This window comes from Halichoerus grypus, chromosome 4 (genome assembly GCF_964656455.1).
Source record: "Halichoerus grypus chromosome 4, mHalGry1.hap1.1, whole genome shotgun sequence".
Classification (NCBI taxonomy): domain Eukaryota; kingdom Metazoa; phylum Chordata; class Mammalia; order Carnivora; family Phocidae; genus Halichoerus; species Halichoerus grypus.
Window position 1 is genome coordinate 180826708 of NC_135715.1, and position 22629 is coordinate 180849336.

Sequence of the window (22629 nt, forward strand, 5' to 3'; positions counted from 1 at the left end):
TAAACCAAGCTTTTGTTCTGGGGATGATTTTATAATTCAATGAAAAGTCCACCTTATCTCATTAGTGTCTCATCCAAACCAGGATTGTTTTCCCTCATTCTCTGTCTGTCTCTTTCTCTCTGCATTATTTTATTGGTAGTTAGTAAGTAGGAGTGGTTGAGTTTGATCCATAGAATCTTTTGGCCAGTCCAAGTTCAAGATTGGAGATCATTTGAGTACACTTCACACCCAAGTGCAGGGAGTTAATATACTTTTCAGAAGTGCTGTATATGGGATTACTGGTCACTTGGGAAATACTAAATTTTATGCTGGCTAAACCCTAGTTTTTCAGGTTTTAGTTTTATTTCTACTTAAATAATTGCATGTCAGACACTGGGCATGAGGGTATAAATCTGTATTAAAGCCTACCGATTCTGTGGTGACATGTATCAGGAAAACTTCCCACTTTGCTTTGCGGCCTCATTCTGCCATGTTGATGCATAAAGTTCCCCTATTCTTATGGCTGCGAGGGCAGAATTAAGTTGCTTCTTGGAATAAAACAATGATAGAAAAGAAAAGTTGATTATTGAGTTCTTGCTATAAAACTGGCAATTCAATGTGTTTAATAAATTTGCACAAATAAAATGTCACTCAGATATTTTAGGATAAAAACATTTTTATATTGTATATATGCAAAGAAACACCCAAGGTTTTGCTTATTTATCAGAGAGGTTACTTTAAATTATGGGATATTGTTACAAAAAGCAAGTGAGGATGTTTAGTGTATACCAGAACCACAGACTATCTTAAAAATGGGTATCTTAAGTTAGTAAATAATAATTATCTGTTATTATCACGAGGATTATGTAGAAATGAATGCTTAAGGCCCTTGAAATATTTTACTCTAATAAATAAAACATAGATCTTTTGAACTATTTTATACTAAACATACTTCGTAAATCATTTTCTGAAATGAATAAATGTATAAAAGTCAATGCCATTTTAATCCTTTCCTGCCTAAATTATTAAGATGTCCAAATTACTGAGTTTTAACTTTCTGGTTTGTTGTATTAGTATTTTTAAAGGTAGGGCCATAATAAAAGGAAAAATAAAAGAGCTCTCTTTAAAGCAGATAAACATTCTTAATGATTCAGTTAAAAATTGTGTATGGAATAAAATAAATGTCATTTTTAAAAATACTAAAATGAGATGCCATCATAAAATGGATGAGAAATTCAATATTCAGAGAACTCAGTGAATTTTTAGTCTGCCCAGGGAAGAGAGTGGAATAGAAACACCTGATGATTTGCTGCTTCCAGTTCCAGAATTATAACCTTGGACAGAACAGCCGGAGAATCAACTTAAATTACAGTGATAGGGCCAGAGAGAGAAAAGATTTCAGATTTTTGTAGATAGCATCTTATACATGTAGTTTTGTCAAGAAATGAGATTTTTTACCTAAGTAAATATTCCGGATAACTAAGCCTAAAATAAAATATTTAAACACTGTCAACTAAAAAAAAAAAAAAAAAAAAAAAAAGTATATTATTCACTTCCCTACCTTTTTCAATAGTGAAAAGTTTAACCTGATTATCTTTGATTTAATAACTTGGTGCCATTAATATGATGCTCTCTGAGGATTTCCAGTGCTGTCTCCAATAAGCGATGCCACCTGGTCCTCCTATATTCCAAAATTACATTAATTCTCCTCATAGTATATTTTCCCCTTTAACTAATGTCAGATTTCTTTGCAATAATAATGAATTAAAGAATAATTTTTTGAAACGCTAAAATTATGATGCTCATATAAGCATAAAATGAACACTCATCAAAGATTTTATAATTAATTAACGAGGGCACTGGGAAGGCATTCCAAGCCATTCAAAGGGAAATTCTAAAAATATGCACATCCATAGACAATCAGGAATGTTGCAGTGAGTTGACAAGGAGTTGTAAAATCAGTCAATAACCACAGGGCAATAATCAGTTGTTTTCTAGCTCACAAGAGTCTTTACATTACTGTTAGGTTTTGATGATTTCTAAAGTTGTAAAATAGCTCAAGGATAATTAAAGACTGAGATAATCCAAAGGGTTGGGCTGGATAGGATACCTAGTAATCTTATTTTTGCCTATTTCAAAGTCTTTCACAATTTTTCCTGATATAATTGAAATGAAATGAATTATTTCATAAGTGAAATAACAAAATATTTATTACTTAGTATTCCAGGCACTGCTTTGAGAACTTTACATGTATTAATTCATGTTGTCTTTTGAAAACAATTTTATTATTAATAATAATGTTCATGCTAATAATAGGAGGACACATTGTTACTATCCCCATTTCACAGATGCCCTAACTCTCGTAGGTAGTCAGTGGTGCGATTTGACCCCAGGTAATTGGACTCCATTGTTTATCTCTGTGATATACTATATTTGGTATTATCCTGAAGCTTTTAGCAGACACATTTAAGTGTAGCCAATTCTAAAAATTTCTTAAGGAAATCCTTTATTGCTATTTGCAACAAACAAAATAAAATTATTTTCACATTGCCATGGAGAAACCACATATAGGACTTTTAAGCCAATAGTCTTAGTTACACACATTTCACTCTACTGGCTTTGGGATAATGCTTCATCAGGCAGCTCTAAGCATTTTTTTCTGAATGAGCAGGTATGACTTTTTGTTTGCTATTGTTTTGATTTTAACCACATCACTGTGCTCCTATTCACTTCACTATTCACTTGGAAGGAATCCAACTTTTGGATAAATGGTAACTATATGAAGTGTAGATTTAATACACTGTATTAACTAATGTGGACTACAATAACATCTTTTATAGGGTTCAAATTCAATGGTGCATCTTAAAATCTTATATATATATACCTTATATATATAATATATATAATATATATATATATTAGATTTTATTCATTTATTTGAGAGAGAGAGAGAGAGCACAAGCAGGGGGAGCTGCAGGCAGAGGGAGAGGGAGAAGCAGACTCCCAGGAGAGCAGGGAACCCAACAAGGGGGTTCAATCTCAGGACCCCGGGATCATGACCTGAGCGGAAGTCAGATGCTTAACCAACTGAGCCACCCAGGCACCCACTAGGTATATTTTTAATGGAGAATAACAAAAATTAGGATGAAGTAATGTACCCTTCACATAAATTTAATATGCTCAAATCATCCTTATAAAATTAATAATATAAAATAAAATTATTCTGTATATTAATGGTTCTCAAAATGTAGTCAGTGAAGCTCTAGGAGGTCTTTGAAACTCCTTTAGGAGACCATAAAGCAAAAGCTATTGTTTTCATGATAATAGTATTATTTGCCTTTTTTACTGTGTTGACATTTGTAGATGAAAAATCAATGGTGAGTAAAACTGGCAACTTAGCACAAAACAATGTAGTATTAGTAAGGTAGAAAAAGATGTAGTTTTGCTTAAGAATGCCTTTAATGAAGTAATGAAAATAACAAATTTTATTAATACCTACTCTTAATTACACATCTTTTTAATGTTCTGTGTGACAAAATAGGAAGCAGGCATAAAATATTTCTGCTGCATGGCAAAAGTATGATGTCTGTCTCAAGGCAAAGCACTTGTACCACTGTGTTGTCAGACCAATTAGATATTTTTTTCACAGAACACCATTTTTACCTGAACGAACTACTAGAAGAAAAAACTACACATATTCAGTTTTGAATATTGGGTAGATAGTTTCTCTGAAGTGAACAAAATGAGTCATCTCTTTAAGGAAACCAATGGACTACACAGTGCTAGTGGTAAAGTCAGACTTTCATATACAAATAGAATTTTGAAAACTTGTATCTGCTATCATGAATTTTTGATGAGTCTGGTGGCGATATTATTGAATGTGCTTCTAAAAATAGTATTGTATAATAAAATGTGTTAAAATTGGAAGTTCTGCTTAGCTTATATATATAAGCTATATATATATATACATATATATCATGAGAAACAATAATGTGGAATAATTTTAAGTCTTTTGATATCAAACTTATAAAAAGTATAATTTTATTGTACACTTGCAAATACTAGTAAGGTAAGGAAGATTTGGGTGTTTTGAATGAGTAAGAGAAGCAGGTCAATCATACTTTTAGTTAACAGTTGTGTTAGAGATGTAAGATGGGGAAATGTATGGAATTAAGCTCCACTTAAAGAAAGTGAATTAGTGCTCAGAGAAAACTGCATGGGGGTAAGTCCCAGTGGGTTCTTTATCCTGCCTCTGAACCTTAGGGTTTGGATATGTTTATTAAAAATTAATTAAAGAAGGCTGTGAGATTGGGGGGGAAGACAGATTTGTGGGTTTCTGTTCTTTATAAAATAACGTCAAAAGTTGAAGTCTCTTTAATCTTTAACACTGAAGACCAATCGCCAATCAATAAATGTTTCGTTATGAATATACATGCAATTAAGTGCTTATCGTTGCTCATTATTAAAATATTTAAATTTTCCACTTCAAAATAACTAGTAATGCAGATCTAATTTTTAAAAGACTAGCTGGAACTGGACATGACTTTTAAAAAAAATTACAGGTTAAAGCTAAGCATATCTAAGGAAATACCTTAGAAAGAGTAACATAGTAAAATTACATGCTTCATATTAGTTTTAAAAATTATACTATGAACTTGCAAATGTTTTTTAAGGGAGAAAAAACAGTACAGATTTACATAAGAAGACATTAGTTGCCAGCCACAATTCCATAATGTTAAAGGGACAAATTAACACTGACTGGATCTGGTTGAAGTTTTTCTTTAGGTGAAGCTTGTATGTCCGAATGACAAGAAATCTCTTTTGCTTTATTTTATAGTACGTTACTCTGCATTGCTGTAAATAAGGTGTCACAGAACAGGTGCTCTATTTATGGCCTATAGCGTGCTTATTTGCCATCCTGTATTTTTTAATTTAATTTGTTACTAACATTTAAAATTCATAAGACTTCATTGAAAAGGTTCAGATTTCTGACTTCTTTTGGAGAGTTAAAAAAATCTAGGACTGGAACCCTGACACTTCCATTCAGAAACTTTCCGGTGGAGCTCACATGTGGGAGCTGCCCCTTTTGATGGACATGCATGCATTCCCTGGTTCCCTTGGGTCAGCTCAGCACCATCTCTTTCCCTCTGTAGAAAGTGCAAAGAAGTGTGAGTGGCATTACTGCAGGGTAAATATTAAACCTCTTCTCAGGAAAAAAGAAAATAATCCACTAGTGTTTGGGGCTCTTATTATTTAGAACACATTTCTTGTGATGCATCTCACAACTGGTAGGTAAATTGTCATGACACTACCATTGAGAAAAAATGTTAGTGTTGTCAGGTTTTGATCAGCTATTATTTTTGAGGGTTTGGGGAATACTAAAAATTAATGTCTAGGGTGTTGGGGTGGCTCAGTCAGTTAAGCGTCTGCCTTTGGCTCAGGTCATTATCTCAGTGTCCTCGGATGGAGTCCCATATCAGGCTCCCTGCGAACAGGGAGTCTGCTTCTCCCTCTGCCCCTCCCCCTCTAACGTGCTCTCTCTCTCTTTCTCATTCTCTCTCATTCGCAAAAACAAATAAATAAAATCTTTAAAAAATAAAATAAAAATTAATGTCTGGATCACAAAAAAATATTCCATAAGGTCTTTGCAAAAATAACTTTGAGGGGGGCCTGAGTGGGCTCAGTCGGCTGAGCAACTGACTCTTGGTTTTGGTTCCGGTCCTGATCTCTGGGTTATGGGATTGAGTCCCCACGTTTGGCTCTGTGCTCAGTGGGGAGTCTGCTTCTCTTCCTCTCCCTCTCCCGCCGCTAGCGCTCTCTATCTCTGTCTCTGTCTCTCTATGAAATAAATAAATCTTTAAAAAAAAAACAATTTTAAAAGGGATTGGTCTGTCAAAACATGCACAAGTTTGACTTTGAAAGGAACCTCAAACTTGGAGGTAAGCTTCTAGAGAGGGCAGGTTTGGGAGAATAAACTGGAATTAAGGATGGTCCTTTAGTAGTCTGATTTTTTGGCAGTGAAATGTCATGTGAATTCAGATTTGTGTCTGACTCTCACTGATGTCCATAACGTATCAATTAGGGCTCTTTCAGTTTAAAGTAAAAAAAAATCAAATTTGCTTATGTAATAAAAAAGCAATTTTTGAGTAGAAAGTTCTGTCCTTCTGTGTGATATGATCAGGATTTATAACGTCACCTGGATCCATTGCTGGGCTCTGCCTCCCATAGGCTGTTTGCATTCTCTGAGTCCACATGGTGGGTCCACACTTTGTGCTCACTATATCACAGTATCTAGTTGAGACTTGGACTTCTAGTCTCCTATTGAACCTCTGTAGCTAGGAAGATTGTATTGACTATCTTTTCTTGGCTCTCCGCATCTTCTCACGTCCTGGCTTTCAGCTGTAGGAAGCTGATCTGTTTGGATTACATCAACAGGCTCCCATCACTCACAATTTGGCTTGAGCTCAGCCAATGGGGAGTCTTGGCAGGAAATCTCTGGCATGAAGAATGGGTCAAGGCAATTACTCCTCTGTTTCCCCTCTGGTGTCATTTTGGGCTTCACCAAAAGCCCACTGGTCCTTGCTCTACATGGTTCTCTCTGCTTCCAATTTCCTCTTCTTCTCCAAATACTTTGAGTCTATGGGTGGTAGCGGTTCCAATAAACTTGGATTTCCACATTATCTCTAATGGTTCCTCTATAACCTAGGTGCCCTTTGCAACTAGTCTGTTTGTAAATAAATGCTCCTAAATTTATCCTGACTGGATTGTGCCATCTGTTTCTGTTGGGTTTCTAACTGTTACAGAGATAGAAACCACTGATTGCCTCTGATCATGCTTATGTCCTGCCTGAGGCTAAGGGAGCCCTACTTAGACAACATGAATAGAGAGCTACAAACTGGAAGCTGTTACGGGGAGAGGTAGGAATGGATGCTAGGGAGGCAGACAAAGTTGATTAACTACAAAGAGGTTTGATCTTGTGGCAGGGAAGCTTGGTGAGTGTTTCTGAGGCAGATGTTTGGTGGATGTTTGTCTGTAAGGCTTTCCAGATGAGCTCCCTTGTTAGAGCATGCCTATATCACTTTTAGGGCATGAACATAGGATCCTGTCTCTGGATATGTGACTGGTAAAGGCTGGAAAGAGCTAGGCAAGTACATTGAGACTCTGGTTTGTTTACATAACATAGTACTACTTCGTGATAATGTACACACATTACATGGTTGTTAATCCATATTACTGAATTTCACTTCATATAATTCTGTCACATCTGCACAAATAGTTGAGAGGCCAGAAGATATTTCTATTACAATTCAAGAATTCAGAAATTCTGTAGAAAGGGATGTGTATGCGCTTGGAGAAATTACACAAAGAAAATCCCAAATACAGCTGATCTGTCTTTTATCTTCTCTGAACGTGGTAGATGAGGACCAAAGCCGTCTTCCATTCACCTGGGCACCTTGCAAAAGCATTTTTTTTTCTATTTAGCTTTTGTTCACGTTTTAGTCATTTTCTTAATTATCCTCGATGAACAGAGATGCACTGGATGAAAGTCACTTCAATACTGGTGAACTAACTTTGTTTCTGTATCTTACTAGTAATTGTTGTTTTATAAGTGAGTGTGGCTAAAATGGATAAAATGACTCAAAATGTTGAAGATAATAAGTCCTGTAATTATATTTTATTAAAAATATTCAATTATTATTGTATTAAGTATATTTTACTTAATTTTTATCTTTTATTATGTTATCAAGTACTTTGGGTTATGGTGTTGTGATCTGCAAGCTGACTATAAGCTCCCAGTAAGCCTAAGATTTGTTTTAGTTGACGTTGCCAAAGGAGGGAGAAGGTAAAAATTATGTTCCAGCCAGGCTTACTGGAAGTCTAACCTCAGTCAAAATTTCAGATGCTATTTTAGGGAAGAGCACTCTACTTGATTGTCTTGCTTACTCTGGGCACCACCTAGACTCAATTATTCACCCCAATGCCATGGGTAGTCTTGAGAGCTATTTGATTGGGTTGACAGTAATTCTATTTCAGCAAAAAATACAAGAGAGAGTAGATATTACTAGAAACTCATCAATATTTCTCAGTTCCTAGTGTTCTGTATCAATAGCTCATATTACCTTTGAGGGAAGTTATTCTATATTGCTAATCTAATAGCTAAAACCAAACCAATGTATCAGGAAGCATGATACAGTAGTTAATATGTGGGATGTCACAAATGAGCATTAACTGTTCCTGCTGACAATTATTAGACCTCTTTCCAAATGATTTTCTCCTCCTTGCTCCTTTTTAATAAATTAGAAACAGCTAACAGTCATGTTTACAGAATTTCCACTAATTTGATCCGATCTTTAAAAATTGACACATTAAACTTGTAATAGCTTCAATGATGAAATTTCATCTCCTGCCACTTGCCTCCAATCATCATAATTGCACAGACCACTGGCTTTCTACGGGCTCAGAGTTCTTGGATTTATTTTTCATGAGATTATCTGCTTATTTGTGAATATTCAATAATTCCACAGATCTGCATTTGGATCTAGTAATATGTTCCTTTTTAACCATGAGATCAAGTGGATATGAACAGGGAATGTCACTAGACATAGAAAATACATCTGCCTGTTTTCTAGTCTCAGATCAGTGCAGGTGTGTGTGTGCACGTATACACACACACACACACACACACACACACACACACACATACACACACGTTGGGATTGGGGCCAAGAAACAAGAATGATAAGTGGCAAGAGGGACAGACCTCACCAGCCCAGAGAAGACGCCACAGTAAACAAGTGTATCACCTTTGAAACTATCTTCAAAGAAAGAGCTTGTTTAACTTAAGAAGAGCCCCAAATCTGTGAGGACACCATGGGTCTATGCCAACCCTCATATCTATACCTCCAGAAGCAAAAGAACCATGGGGACAATAGGAGAAGTTGTGTATCCTGTTAGGAGGAGGGAAGGCAGAGAGGGGAGGAAGGAAGGAAAAAAAATCTTGAAAAGCTATGGAATATGCCATTATATAATTGGTTATTCTAGGTCTTCTTTCTTGAACTGTCAGTGAAGACACAATTGTGTATGTGTTAATACACACACTTTGTGCACTTATAAGGTTGAGACCTTGCTGTTTCCTTGTAAGAAGACACACCTGAGAAAGTATTACATGATGCCAAATATAACGTGAAATAAATTAATATTTAATATGATTTCAAACTGTATTAGCCTTTTTACAGTGGCATTTGATATGGTATATTTAATGTTTTAAAACCCAAGCCAACTTGTTTAAACTGTGATGAGAGTGTTGTCTCTTATAATAAGGGTTGTGAAGGAAGAGAGCTTCTAGGGTTGGTTAGTTCAGCAGTTTAATGATTTCACATGAAATCTTGTTATTTTGGTGTCTCTTCTTTGTCATCTTTAGCATATTGAGGCAATCCTCACCCTTAGGAAAAAAGCAGTCCAATTTCATACTCATATGGTAACATTTGGAGAACAGAAAGGGTCTATTATCCCTGTTGATCCATTGTTTGTTGTGCATTTTTAATCAGTGGGAAAATTTGGGGGATGCTCTCAGACTTCCTCTCATGTTTATTAACTAGAATTGAGTTATATGTTATAAAGTTTGTTGAACGGTGTTTGAATTTGTAAAATGTTTTCTTCTGCATATTTTGAAATAATCTTATATATTTTTTGTTCTGTTAAATAATAAATTGCATTGATTGATTTTCAAAAGTTAAGCCAACTTTGCATTTCTGAGATAAACTCCACTAAGTCAGAATTTATAATTCTTTTAAAATATAGTTTTGGATTTAATTTACTAAACTTTTGTTAAGAATTTTTGCATTAATGTACATGAAGGATTTCCATCTATAGTTTTCTTTAAGCGTCTTTTCTGGTCTTGTTTTGTTTAGGTATCATAGTACTGGCCTCACTGAATAAGTTGGGAAGCATTTCTTCCTTAATTTTCTGAAAGATGTTGTACAGAATTGGCATTATTTCTTTTTTAAATGCTTGGTATAATTCAGTAAACACATGTAGGTCAAAAAGTTTCCTTGTGGGAAGGATTTTAACTATAATTACAATTTCTTCAATAGATGCAAGACTACTCAGGTAATCTAATTCTTCTTAGGTGACATCTGCTAGTGTTTCTTTTAAGCAATTTGTCCATTTCATCCAAATTTCTGAATTTAATATGTGTAGAAGCTATAACAATATTTTCTTTCATTTGTGGTATTGTTAATTTGTGTGTTATTCCTTTTTCCTGTGTAATCAGGCTAGAAATTTATCATTTTTATTGATCTCCTCAACAAAACGCTTCGGTTTCAGTGATTTTTCTGTTTTCTTTTTTATTGGTATCCTTTTTGATCTTTATTATTTCAGTTATTCCACTTATTCTGAGCTTAATTTCTTCTTCTTTTTTTAGTATTTTTAAGTGGAAATTGAGTTTATTATTTGAGACTATTCCTTCTTATATGAGCACTTGGGGCTATAAACTTCTCTCTAAGTATTCCTGAAGCTGCATCCCATAAATTTTGATATATTGTGTTTTTCTTTTTATTTTTGATTCAAAATAATTCAATTAATTCAATTCAAAATAATTTCTAATTTCTATTTTGATTTCTTCCTTGACCCTTGAGTTCATAAGGAATATGTTATTTAGTTTCCACATATTTTGGAATTATCTACAAATTTTTATGAAATTGATTTGCACTTTAAATCTTTTTAGTCATACTATGTATGATTTAAATCTTATTAAATTTTTTGAGATTTGCTTTATGGTTCAGAATATGGCCTAATTTGGCAAATATATCATGTGGTCTTGAAAAGAATTTATTCTAAGTGTGGGGTATTCCATAATTGTCAATTACATCAAATTATGATATTGTTATTCGATTCTACTATATCCTTGTTATTTTCTGTCTACTTGTTCTATTACTTAGTGGTAGAGGAATATTGAAATCCCTGAGCAAAATTTTGGATTTATATGTTTCTCTTTGCATTTCTCAGGTTCTTCTTTCATGTATTTTCATAACAGTTTTATTGAGATATTATTCATATACATAAAATTCACCTTTTTAAATGTACAATCCAGTAGTTTTTAATCATTTACAGAGTTATGTGACCATCACTACTCTCTAACTTTAAAACATTTTCATCACCCGTTAAAGAAAACCTATACTAATTAAAGAAATTATGCCAATTCTACACAACTTCCTCCAGAAAATTAAGGAGGAAATGCTTCCCAAATTCCAAATCCCCCCCATACCCCCAGCTCTTGGCAATAATTAATACACACTACTGTCTGTCTCCATGGATTTGTCTATTCTGGACATTTCATGTGACTATAATCAAAAAATATGTGATTATTTGAAAAGTAGAAGGGTAAATCCAGGCCTTGTTATTCTATCTTGGCTAGGAGTGAACGTATAAAAGTCAAATTTGTGATTTCATATATTTAAGGAAATGGGAATCTTCCCGATACAGAAAATCCATGTCATGGCCAGTCTAACTACCTATAACATACCCACACTATATTTTTGGTTGTAAAGATTACAACTTTAAAAATATTTTAGAACACTACATCAAAACCTAATGATGTAATGTATGATGACTAACATAACATAATAAAATAAAATAAAAAAAAATAAAAATATTTTAAAACCTTCTATAAATTTAAGCATAAAACTTTCTATTTACCATGTCACACAAAGAAATTTTATATGCAATGGCAACCAAAATATTGAATCAAAAAGTAAAAAATTGATCTGATGTAAACTTACCCTCAACAAATTTAGACAGTACATTGAAAGCTTTCAGTTTTACTGTTTGTATTCAAATGTACTTAAAACAGCACATTAAGCTTGCTTTTAGTTTTTGCTTTTCAGCCAGATGTCTTACCATTGTGTAGCCAGAGCTTTTAAACTAATAAAAATTATGAAGGAAGACTTACTGTTCTATACTGGTGCACATAAAGACTCCTTTGCTTTAGAACAATCTGTCAAAAAATTGTAATAAAGAAAAGCCAGCAAAAACATTTGGCAAAATTACAACAGAAAAAAGGACAGACATCGTGTGGAAGAGGTTAGATAATAAGTACATCTCTGAAAAAAATATTTAACTTCATTATTGAAAAATGCCAACTAAAACTGACAATTGGTCATCTTTTCTTTGTTAGTTCATATTTAACCTATTATTTATAACTTTTACTTTATTTTCACTCTATTTCTCTTATATAAATTTCACAACATAAATTTAGTTATTTTAAATAATAAGAACCAATATTTTCCCTCTATAAAAATTAAGCACAGAATTTTAAACTGAATAAAGAATTTATCATTTGGAAGCTCGGATGCTAAGTCTAATTTAAAATCTATCAAAGACAAAAAGAAAATAAATAGAAAGCATAAAAAGCATCATTTTAAAATCTTTACTAAAAATATAGTAACAGTGTCTTCATTGTGTTTATGGATAATTATGTGATATATTAATATAAAATCTTTTTTAATAATTTGTTTTCTAGTCTAAGTTTTTTGTAATGTACTAAAAATTATATCTTGATCTAAAGTTTCTTCCAAATGTTTTACTTTATTCTCTAAGAAAAATATTTTTAAAATATTTTTAATGGTATTTTTTCATGGTCAATTCTCTCTCCCCACACCAGCTTTTTGACTTTTTACTTATGTTTTGGCAATTCTAGTGTTTCACATTTCTATAAAATTCAGAATAAACTTGCCAATTACTAAAAAAAAGCCTGGGATTTTAACTGGTGTTATACATTACATATACACTGGTAGAATAGTTAAAATTTGAAAGTAGTGAGAATACCACGTGCTCATGAGGATGTAGGTGTGACTGGAACTTTCATGAATTGTAGGCAAGAATACAAAGTGGTCCAGTCACATTGAGAAAGAATTTGGCAGTTTCTTATAATGTTAAATGTATACTTATTGGGTGACAGACATTGGGGAGGGTATGTGCTATGGTGAGCACTGTGAATTGTGTAAGACTGTGAATCACAGACCTGTACCTCTGAAACAAATAATACATTTTATGTTAAAAAAAAAAAAGAAGAAGAAGATAGCAGGAAGGGAAAAATGAAAGAGGAAAATCAGAAGGGGAGATGAACCATGAGAGACTATGGACTCTGAGAAACAAACAGGGTTCTAGAGGGGAGGGGGGTGGGGGGATGGGTTAGCCTGGTGATGGGTATTAAAGAGGGCACGTATTGAATGGAGCACTGGGTGTTATATGCAAACAATGAATCATGGAACACTACATCAAAAACTAATGATATAATATATGGTAATTAACATAACATAATAAAATAAAATTAAAAAATGTATACTTTCCATATGTTGCAGCAATCGTGCTCCTTGATAATTATGACCAAAAACTTGTGTGCAAATGTCTATGGCAACTAACCACCCCAAACTAGAAACTATCCAAGTGTCCAAGTGGTGAATGCAGACACAATTTGTGTGCATCTAATTTGGAGAAATAGTGCTCAGCAATAAAAAGAAACGTACTATTGAAACATACTGAAAATAGCTGGGCACAGAGGATTACATGGAAAGTTTCCATTTTATGACATTTTATAAAAGGCAAAACTATAGAAAACATAAATAAAAAGTCAAAAGGCTAGTGTGGGGAGAGAGAATTGACTGCAAAGGGGCAGAAGGGAAACTTACAGGTTGACAAAAATAACTTCTACATGGATTGCTGTGGTTATTACATGACCATATATTTGTCAAAACTTTCCAAATTGTATACTTCAAAAGGAAGATTTTTATCATATAAAAGTTATACCTCCATACACCTGGCAAAATAAAATAAAACAAAAACTAGTTTTTAGAAAGACCAATTAGTTAGTGTTACCTACACAATTTATTTTGGACTTTATTATTCTAATGGTGACATAAGCTATCAGTTTTGGGGTTTCCTTGTCAGGATAGAAGTTAAGAAGAGGCTGCTATTAAAAACACAATGAGGGGTGCTGGGGTCATGATCTCAGGCTCTTAGGCTTAAGCCCCATGTGTAGCCCCATGAGAAGCCCTGTGTTGGGCTCCACATTCAGTGGGGGTCTGCTTCTCTGTCTCCCTCTGCCTCTCCCCCCACTCATGCTCGCTCTCTCTCAAATAAATAAATAAATAAAGTCTTACAAAAAATGATGAGAAGAGGGGCACCTGGGTGGCTCAGTTGGCTAAGCGACTGCCTTCGGCTCAGGTCACGATCACAGGGTCCTGGGATCGAGCCCCACATCGGGCTCCCTGCTCAGTGGGAAGCCTGCTTCTCCCTCTCCCACTCCCCCTGCTTGTGTTCCCTCTCTTGCTGTCTCTCTCTCTCTCTGTCAATTAAATAAATAAATAAAATCTTAAAAAAAAAAATGATGAGAAGACTCTAATATCTCCTTTCTTATTTTCTGCCAGAAGTAGATGCACATTCTTGTATTAAAGTAATTCCACTCTTTAAATGTTAGGTATGATGTAAAATTTAAAAAGTATCTTTTTTCTACATAAATCATTTTAATAAATCATTTAATAAAAAACCCTATATTTCCTATCAATTCAAGTTAACTTGTTTTAAAAGAGTATTCTTCACAAACCATGAGATGGATTTTCAAAGTTCTGAAAGTATTCCCTGTAGATTTCATGGCTTAAATTTAATTTGAAAGCTGTTACATAATTTATTCTCAATGAAAATCTTGTATATTTAGTTAGTAAACCTTTTGAACACATTCACAAGTATATAAGGAACGTGACCTTTGCAAAACAAACTATTGTCCTCAAGAGCTTTTGATCAAATGGTACACTGTAGCCGTAACAGCTGCCATTTAAACATCTTATGGAAAAAGGTCAGGCAGTTATTGTAATTCATGTGATTGATGGGGAAAAAAAGGGAATGCATTTCTCTTAGCCTACTTGTTAATTTTTTTCTTTTATTGAAGACTGCACAAAAATGATTTTAGTTCTGCTTGTGTTTAGGGTACAATTTACTATTTTCTCTTTCTCTTTCTTTCTTTCTTTCTTTCTTTCTTCTCTCTTTCTTTTCTTTCTTTAAGTTGTAGTCTGTATCATTCACCAAGTAGTTCTCTGTGGATGCAGAATCCAGATGGCCTGGCAGATGGAGCCTGGAAGATTGGTTGAAATGCCCCAGACACATCCATCACCTAAACACTTCATAGGAAATTTGAATAAAACTAAAGATCTGAAATTCTATGGACTGTAGAGTGTAGTCAGCTGTAAAGTTCATTTGCAAACACACGGTTGATTATACCTCTTAGAGGAAACTTCTCATATTGTGCTATTTCTGCATTACTTAATCAGTTGACATTAAAGAAAATATACCAAATCTTAATGGCAAGAAAACTTAACTCAGATTTCTCACTTTTTCATAATTTTGCACCTCATTTGTAGAAACTGAACTTGGAGATGAGAGAAATTCTTCCTGCATATCAATTCAAGGAGTCTGAAGTATTCTTTTCTTGGACAAAATGGGGACATATTTTTTATGTAGCAAAGGCTAATTAATCGATCACATCAGTTTATAAAAATGTTTTTCTGTAGAGGACAGTTTTCCTCAAAGATTAGTAAAAACATTGACTTAATCCAATCGTTTACTAAATAACAATGATGTGCTCACGTCAAAAGATACTGATATGTGTTTTCAGATGATGATCTACAGAGCCCAGAAATAGACCAGCACTTATATAGTCAATTAATCTACAACAAAGGAAGCAGGAATATACGCTGAGGAAAAGACAAGCCTCTTCAATAAATGGTGCTGGGAAAACTGGACAGCTACATACAAAAGAATGAAACTTGACCACTTTCTTAAACCATATACAAAAATAAACTCAAAATGGATTGAAGACTTAAATGTAACACTCTGAGAGGAAAACATAGGCAGTAAGCTCTTTGAAATCAGTCTTAACAATATTTTTTGGATCTTCTACTCAGGCAAGGGCAACAAAACCAAAAAATAAACAAATGGGACTATATCAAACTAAAAAGCTTGTACACAGCAAAGGAAACCATCAACAAAACCAAAAGGCAGCCTACCGGATGGGAGAAGATAGAGGCAAATGCTGTATCTGCTAAGGGCTTAACATTCACAAAATATGTAAAGAACTCCTATAACTCAATCAAAAAAAACAATTTGATTTAAAAACAGGCTGAAGATCTGAATAGACCTTTCTCCAAAGAAGACATACTGATGGCCAACAGACACATGAGAAGACGCCTAACGTCACTCATCAACAGGGAAATGCAAATCACGACCACAATGCAATATCACCTCACACCTGTTAGAATAGCTATCATCAAAAAGACAAGAAATTAAAAAGGCACTGGGTGTTTATGTAAGTGATGAATCACTAGAGTGAATGGTTTAAAAAAAACTATATATATAATATATATAAATAATATATATGTAATGTAAAGTTCATGTGCACACACAGTTGATTATACTTCTTAAAGAAAACTTGTGCATATATATATACATATATATATACACTTGTATATATATATGTGTGTGTGTAAATGAGTATATACACACACACACATTTGTTTATATATATAGAAACAAAGTGGAGATTAATTGAGGATATTTACAAGCAAACACCTGATGATTTATCTTTAATGAGAAGTTGAAAGCCATGGACAATTTGGCCTGTACATCATTTTGAGGCTCATTTTTGGAGATTCCTAGTCCTGATCCACATACCTAATATTCCAGCTCAATGCTCTGAAAAATGGAGTGGCTGCTGGTACCAAAGATACTTGTGGGAAGTTCACTGCATTGTAGAAGAAGTATGAGAAGAGAACGGTTGGTTTCAAGCAGCTTTGCTAGCAAGAAACAACATTTGACATGGAACATAATTTCAAATGTCATTTTTCAGTTTCATAAAACAGATAAGTGGGGTGGGAGGACGGAGGAGGGTGTGAACCTGACCATCACCAGAGGCTGGGATGTGGGAGCCTTTTGGAAATCATTTTATTCCATCCAATTCTTACGGTGTTTATTTTTAGGAGTGCTTTTCTATTGACGTGGAGACATACTGTGATTCAATTCATTTTAGTGACACAATGTTTCCTTTTAAATGCTTTTTAAATTAAAAAGTAGCAATATAGGATATATTAAATAAATGTGAGCATAGGCAGTAATAAGTAAGGCAGAAATGCATAAGTGGTATGATTAAAGTTTTAAGATCACTGATCAGGCAAAATAAGGCTTTTCTATCATCCCTGGACTCGTACTTGTCATCTCCATGTGCCAGCTTCTCTTATGTCCTGAGAATGACACCAATTAATGATTCTGCACCCAATTATAGTAGAAGGGCTTCCCCATATATCACCAAGCAGTTTTTAGACACAATCTGGGTTTCCTACAGTTTGACTCAAATCTGACACTTCTACTGGGAGACAGCATCAGATCCCATAGGTAAAGGGCTTGGACCCACAAGACTCCCTGCCCCCACCCCTTCTTCACACACCAGTCTCAAGTACAGGTTGTCACCTGAGTTGACAGACTGGCTACAAAATCAGAGGTTTCCACAACTCCTTCCTTGGGTTTGATTAATTTGCTAGAGTGGCTCACAGAACTGAGAAACATTTTACTTACCAGATTACCAGTTTATTATAAAAGGATATAACTCAGAAATAGTCAGGTGGCAGCGATGCATAGAGCAAGGAATGGGGAAAAGGTGAAGAGCTTCCCTGCCCTCTATGAGGGCATCACTCTCCCCCTCTATTTGTGTCTCCACATATTCACCAACCTGGAAGCTTTCTGAACCCCATCTTTCTGGGCTTTATGGAGATTTCATTACATAGGCATGGCTGATTAAGTCATTGGCCATTGGCAATTGGCAAAGGGGTGGGGAAGGCTGGAATTGAAATTTCCTACCCTCTAATGACAAAGTTGGGTCACCTGGCAACCGGCCCTTAACCTTAGGTGCTTTCTGAAAGTCACCTCATTAATATAACAAAAGATAACTTTTATCACTCTCATCATTTAAGAAATTCCAATGGTTTTAGGAGCTCTGTGCCAGGAATGGGAAGAGGACCAAATATGTATTTCTAATTATGGATCACAATATTACATACCTCTCATAATTTTTTTTAAAAGAAAACTGAGCAGTAAGAGTTCAAAAAATACAAACCCACAGGGCACCTGGGTGGCTCAGTCAGTTGGGCTTCTGCTTTTGGCTTGGGGTATGATCCCAAGGTCCTGGGATCGAGCCCCACATTGGGCTCCCTGCTCCTCTGGAGCCTGCTTCTCCCTCCCTCTTCCTGCTGCTCCCCCCCCCCCCCCCCGCTTGGGCTCTCTCTCTCTCTCCCCCCCACCCCCGTCAAACAAATAAATAAAATTAAAAAAATAAATTAAAAAATACAAGCCCATACATATTTTTACTATCTTGGTAAACTATGTTAATTTTCAGTCCCATTTCGTATAGCTCCATGTATCTGATTCTGACTGGTGTGGTATTCAGAGACTCTGGCTTGTCAGACCTATGAGATTGTAACTTACAGGTCAGTGTTATCACTTTGTTCATCTCTGTCTGCTCAGTGCTTTCTGTAGTCCTGAATACATGGCTAGCTCACCATTTAATATTCCCCATTTGAATTAGTAATATATGAAACAAACAGCCTCTGTTTTGTATCCATGTTAATTTTTCTTTCTTTTTTCTGTGGCTTGTCCTTTTAAGCCTTGTCCTTTTCTTTAAAAAGAAAACCATCCCGACACACTTTTGGTCTTTGATGTCTGGGATCTGATTGAAGGTTGAGATATGATTAGCCTGAGTGGTAAAAGAAAACTTGAATTATATGCCACATGTTTTTTCCCCGGTCATTTAAATAATGCTTGATTGTGCGGAGGCTTCATTGTTGAGCACTGCTAGAAAATCACTGAACTGTCAGTTCATGATTGTAAGAAAAGAATTCACAGACATGTTAAAAAAAAAAAAGGCTGAGAATTAACATGGTGATCCCATGGAAGAAGATAGAAGGGCAGGGGCTCTCACTAAAGCTGGTAGTAGCCCAACAAAGATGGAAGTCCTTTTGAGTTACTGATCATGTATTTTATTCTGTATTTGGGCTTGAATTATTTTGTGATAAAATAAAAATAAGTTAGACTTTGTGGCAGGTCAATGTAAAAAGAGTTTTTAATCTTGGGACAATAATCATATAACACATGTTTTGGGCAGTCATGAACATGTATGTATCTTGGTTTCCTCATTTATCCAGGAGAGAAATAGCAGAATTTCAGGGCTCTTACAATATGTGTAAAACATCTAACGTAGAGGGGTGGCACAATAAATGACAAATTAAATGGCTATAAACTTTATTTACAGATAAGGATATGAATTGTGTCTCTGTGTGATGAAAATGTCACACTGACATTTTACTATTGTCTGGATGACTAGCTGTATGAATAACTTCAGTTTTCTGTGTTAGAGTATTACTGTGGTCAAGAATCAGCTGTGGTATGAAAATATATGGTTAAGACTTAACTAATTAGTACACCTATTTATTAGGTGGAAATGAATGTGATGCCTGATCTCCCTAAATTTGTTTCTTCAACTTTAAATGGAGACAATGATGATTATCTCCTGGGTTTGTTTAGACTGATACTTCTCAAAAGACCATCTTAGAAGCAACAGCAACAGCACCTGGGAACCTATTAAAAGCACACATTTTCATGTCCTCTCTCGGATCAAGTCAATCAGAAACTCTTGTTCAGATGCCCAGTGATCTCTGTACAGACAAGAAACCAAAACCCTTCAGGTACTTTTGACTCATATGAAAATTTGTGAACCACTAGTTGTAATTGGCCTGATTGGGGGAAGAGATGCATAGTGGCACACCATTATATGGTACATTTCCAACTTGTAAAGACAATGGATATAGAGGATATCAAGAGAATAGATATTAGTAAAATGTGATGAAATAATTAGTAAATGATGGTTTGGAATATTTATTACCTTTGTTTTTAATATCTTGTTTAATTTTGAATATATATGACTTAAATTGTAATAATAGCTATTTTAACAACTAGTTTGCAAAATTCCTGAAAAAATTTGACTATCAGTTCTCCCATGCCTATAGGAGCCAGCTTGAGTGCACCACTTGGGTAGTGATATCTTCCTATCTTCTTAGTTTTTCTCCATGGCTGGTAGAACACCAAGCACACACATCTACCATAGAGGAGCTCATGACACTCTGAAAGCCTACTGAAACAACCTGCTGTTCCAAGTGGAATTGCAGAAGACACTTTAAAAAGACAACTTAAGCAGAAAGATGTGGCATACTAGTAAACGGAGCCAAGCCACTAGCATTCAATTTTTAATAATTTTTCTATCCAAAATAATAGAATTTTGCCATAACATACACAAGAAGCCATCTTCATCATTATGTTTTGGAATATGTTCTAACTCCTTGGTGATAATGAAGGTCAGTCCAACCTTAAAAGAGAGATATCCACATTCCATGCAGAGCATTTGCTAGTACATTCAGAAAGACACAGGGCATGCCCATATAAACTCAGCATGTTCAAAGATCTGTGGCTAAAACACATATCAGATGCAAAGTTGAAAAGCTGTCCCAGGTTCCTCTGGAAAATATCCTTATTACATGAAGAGTCCAGAGAATCAGGGGAACAGAAAGGCTGCTAAGCTAATGCACAGGCAGGAGCTTTATATCTTCATCTCAACATCCAAATTCTGTTCTGTTCCTTTCGATGTGAGTTTGTCAGTTGCTAGAAATAGTAAGCTAAAAAATCAGTGAAGGGGTGCCACCACAAAGGTATTGAGCAGGCTCTGTAGAACCACTCAACTGGAGTTCCTGAGCATTTATTTCTCTTTATGAAGTTCTGAAACATACACAAGAAAATAAAAGTAAAATCACTCTTCATTATTAGCTAGTGATTTTGTTCTAAGTGTCTGAAAGGAGCTAGGGTAGACCACATGGAGGTTTTCATTTTTCTGCTCCTAAGCAAGCTCAAGTAACCTCAAACTAAGCACCATCCTTCCCCTGCCATGAGAATAATTAGAATCTCTACTTCGCAGGGTTGCCATGAAGATTAAATGAGAAGATACAAGTAAAGCATTTAGCCAGCATGCCTAATGCCTGCCACATAGTGATTGTTCAGTAGTGTTAGATATTTATAGAGGAAGAGCATATTTGCTTCAATATCCATACCACAGCTGGCCCAGGAATCCAGACCTTCATAGGCTAACCCAATAACTCCAAGTGTGGTCACATGGGAGAGGAGCAGCCCTTCAAAACAGGCATGAAGAAAAAATTCTCTCTCTCTTTTTAAAAGTTTTATTTATTTATTTGAGAGAGAGAGAGAGAGAGAGCCTGAGCCAAGGGGAGGGGCGGAGGGAGAGGGAGAAGCAGACTCCCTGCTGAGCAGAAAGCCCAACTCAGGACTCGATCGCAGGACCCCAAGATCATGACCTGAGCCAAAGGCAGAAGCTTAACTGACTGAGCCATCCAGGTGCCCTGAAGAAAAAATTCTTGAATTAGGGGCAATTCTGGGCCTCTTTACTACTCATTAAGAATGGAGGAAAAGAGCTAGAAGAAGAAAAATAGAGTGAGCTGGCTATGCTACATTATGAGCCTCATGGATCAAGAAAGACGGTGGACCCCCACCAAATTAAGCTAATATTTTACTTCTTTAAAAGTTTCAGTCATAGAAAGTCTAGAAAACCCAGTCTCTGTCTTCAATGATGGCCATGAAGGTTCTTACTTTTCCTCTTGGCTACAACATAAGAGGGGCTAGAGGAAGGGGAGCAGACATGACAGGAAGTCAGGGGCATAGAAAAGCCTTTAGCCTCTCTGAAAGGCCATCACCTTGACTGGTGATGCTCTCTTGAGAAGCTTAAAAGGAGAGGCCGTCATTAACATCAGAAGTAAAGCCAGTGACTGGTCATCCTTATGGTGGAACACTAGAATGGGCAGCGGGGATGCCCGTTATTGGGGGGAAGTTGTTAATAAAAATTAAAGTGTCGGGTACCTGGGTGGCTCAGTCGTTAAGCGTCTGCCTTCAGCTCAGGTCATGGTCCTGGGGTCCGGGATCGAGCCCCACACTGGGCTCCCTGCTCAGAGGGAAACCTGCTTCTCCCTCTCCCACTCCCCCTGCTTGTGTTCCCTCTCTCGCTATGTCTCTGTCAAATAAATAAATAAAATCTTTAAAAAATAAAAAATAAAAAATAAAAAAAAATTAAAGGGCCACCATTATGCTGCATGCTGAAAGACATTCCAGCTCTCCATGGTACTGTCTGTGGCTGACTGGCTTCTTATTCTTTTTTGCTTCCTTCTGTCTTTACACTAAACCCACAGTTAGTGAGGCATGAGCTGAAGCGTCTGTCCACAGGTGGAATTTCTACTTGTTTGGAGAAGACTCTATTCTGCTTCTAAGGCCTTTCAACTGATCGAAGCTGGCCCACCTGGATTATCTGGGATAACCTCCTTACTTAAAATAAACTGATTATTGGTTTCAACCACATCTATAAAATACTTTCCTAGCAACACCTAGATTAGTGTTTGAATGAATAATTGGGGACTATAGCCAAGTTGATGCATAAAACTATCACATCTACCTAATGGATTGAATGTTTCCTAGTTGTTCTGAAACTATAATGGTCCAACT

At 35.5% G+C, this 22629-nt stretch overlaps 1 long non-coding RNA gene across 3 annotated transcripts in view; it reads left to right on the forward strand.

Moving 5' to 3' along the window:
* Window positions 1-22629, forward strand: part of LOC118535672 (uncharacterized) — a 114231-nt gene that overhangs the window by 54793 nt on the left and 36809 nt on the right. For 2 of the 3 annotated variants that reach the window (XR_013446800.1, XR_013446798.1), the window contains exon 3: window positions 19600-19720. The exons of the other annotated variant lie outside the window; for it this stretch is intronic. This is a non-coding gene — a long non-coding RNA (uncharacterized LOC118535672). Of the gene's footprint in view, window positions 1-19599; window positions 19721-22629 lie in introns of those variants that run through there. 3 annotated transcript variants of the gene reach the window in all.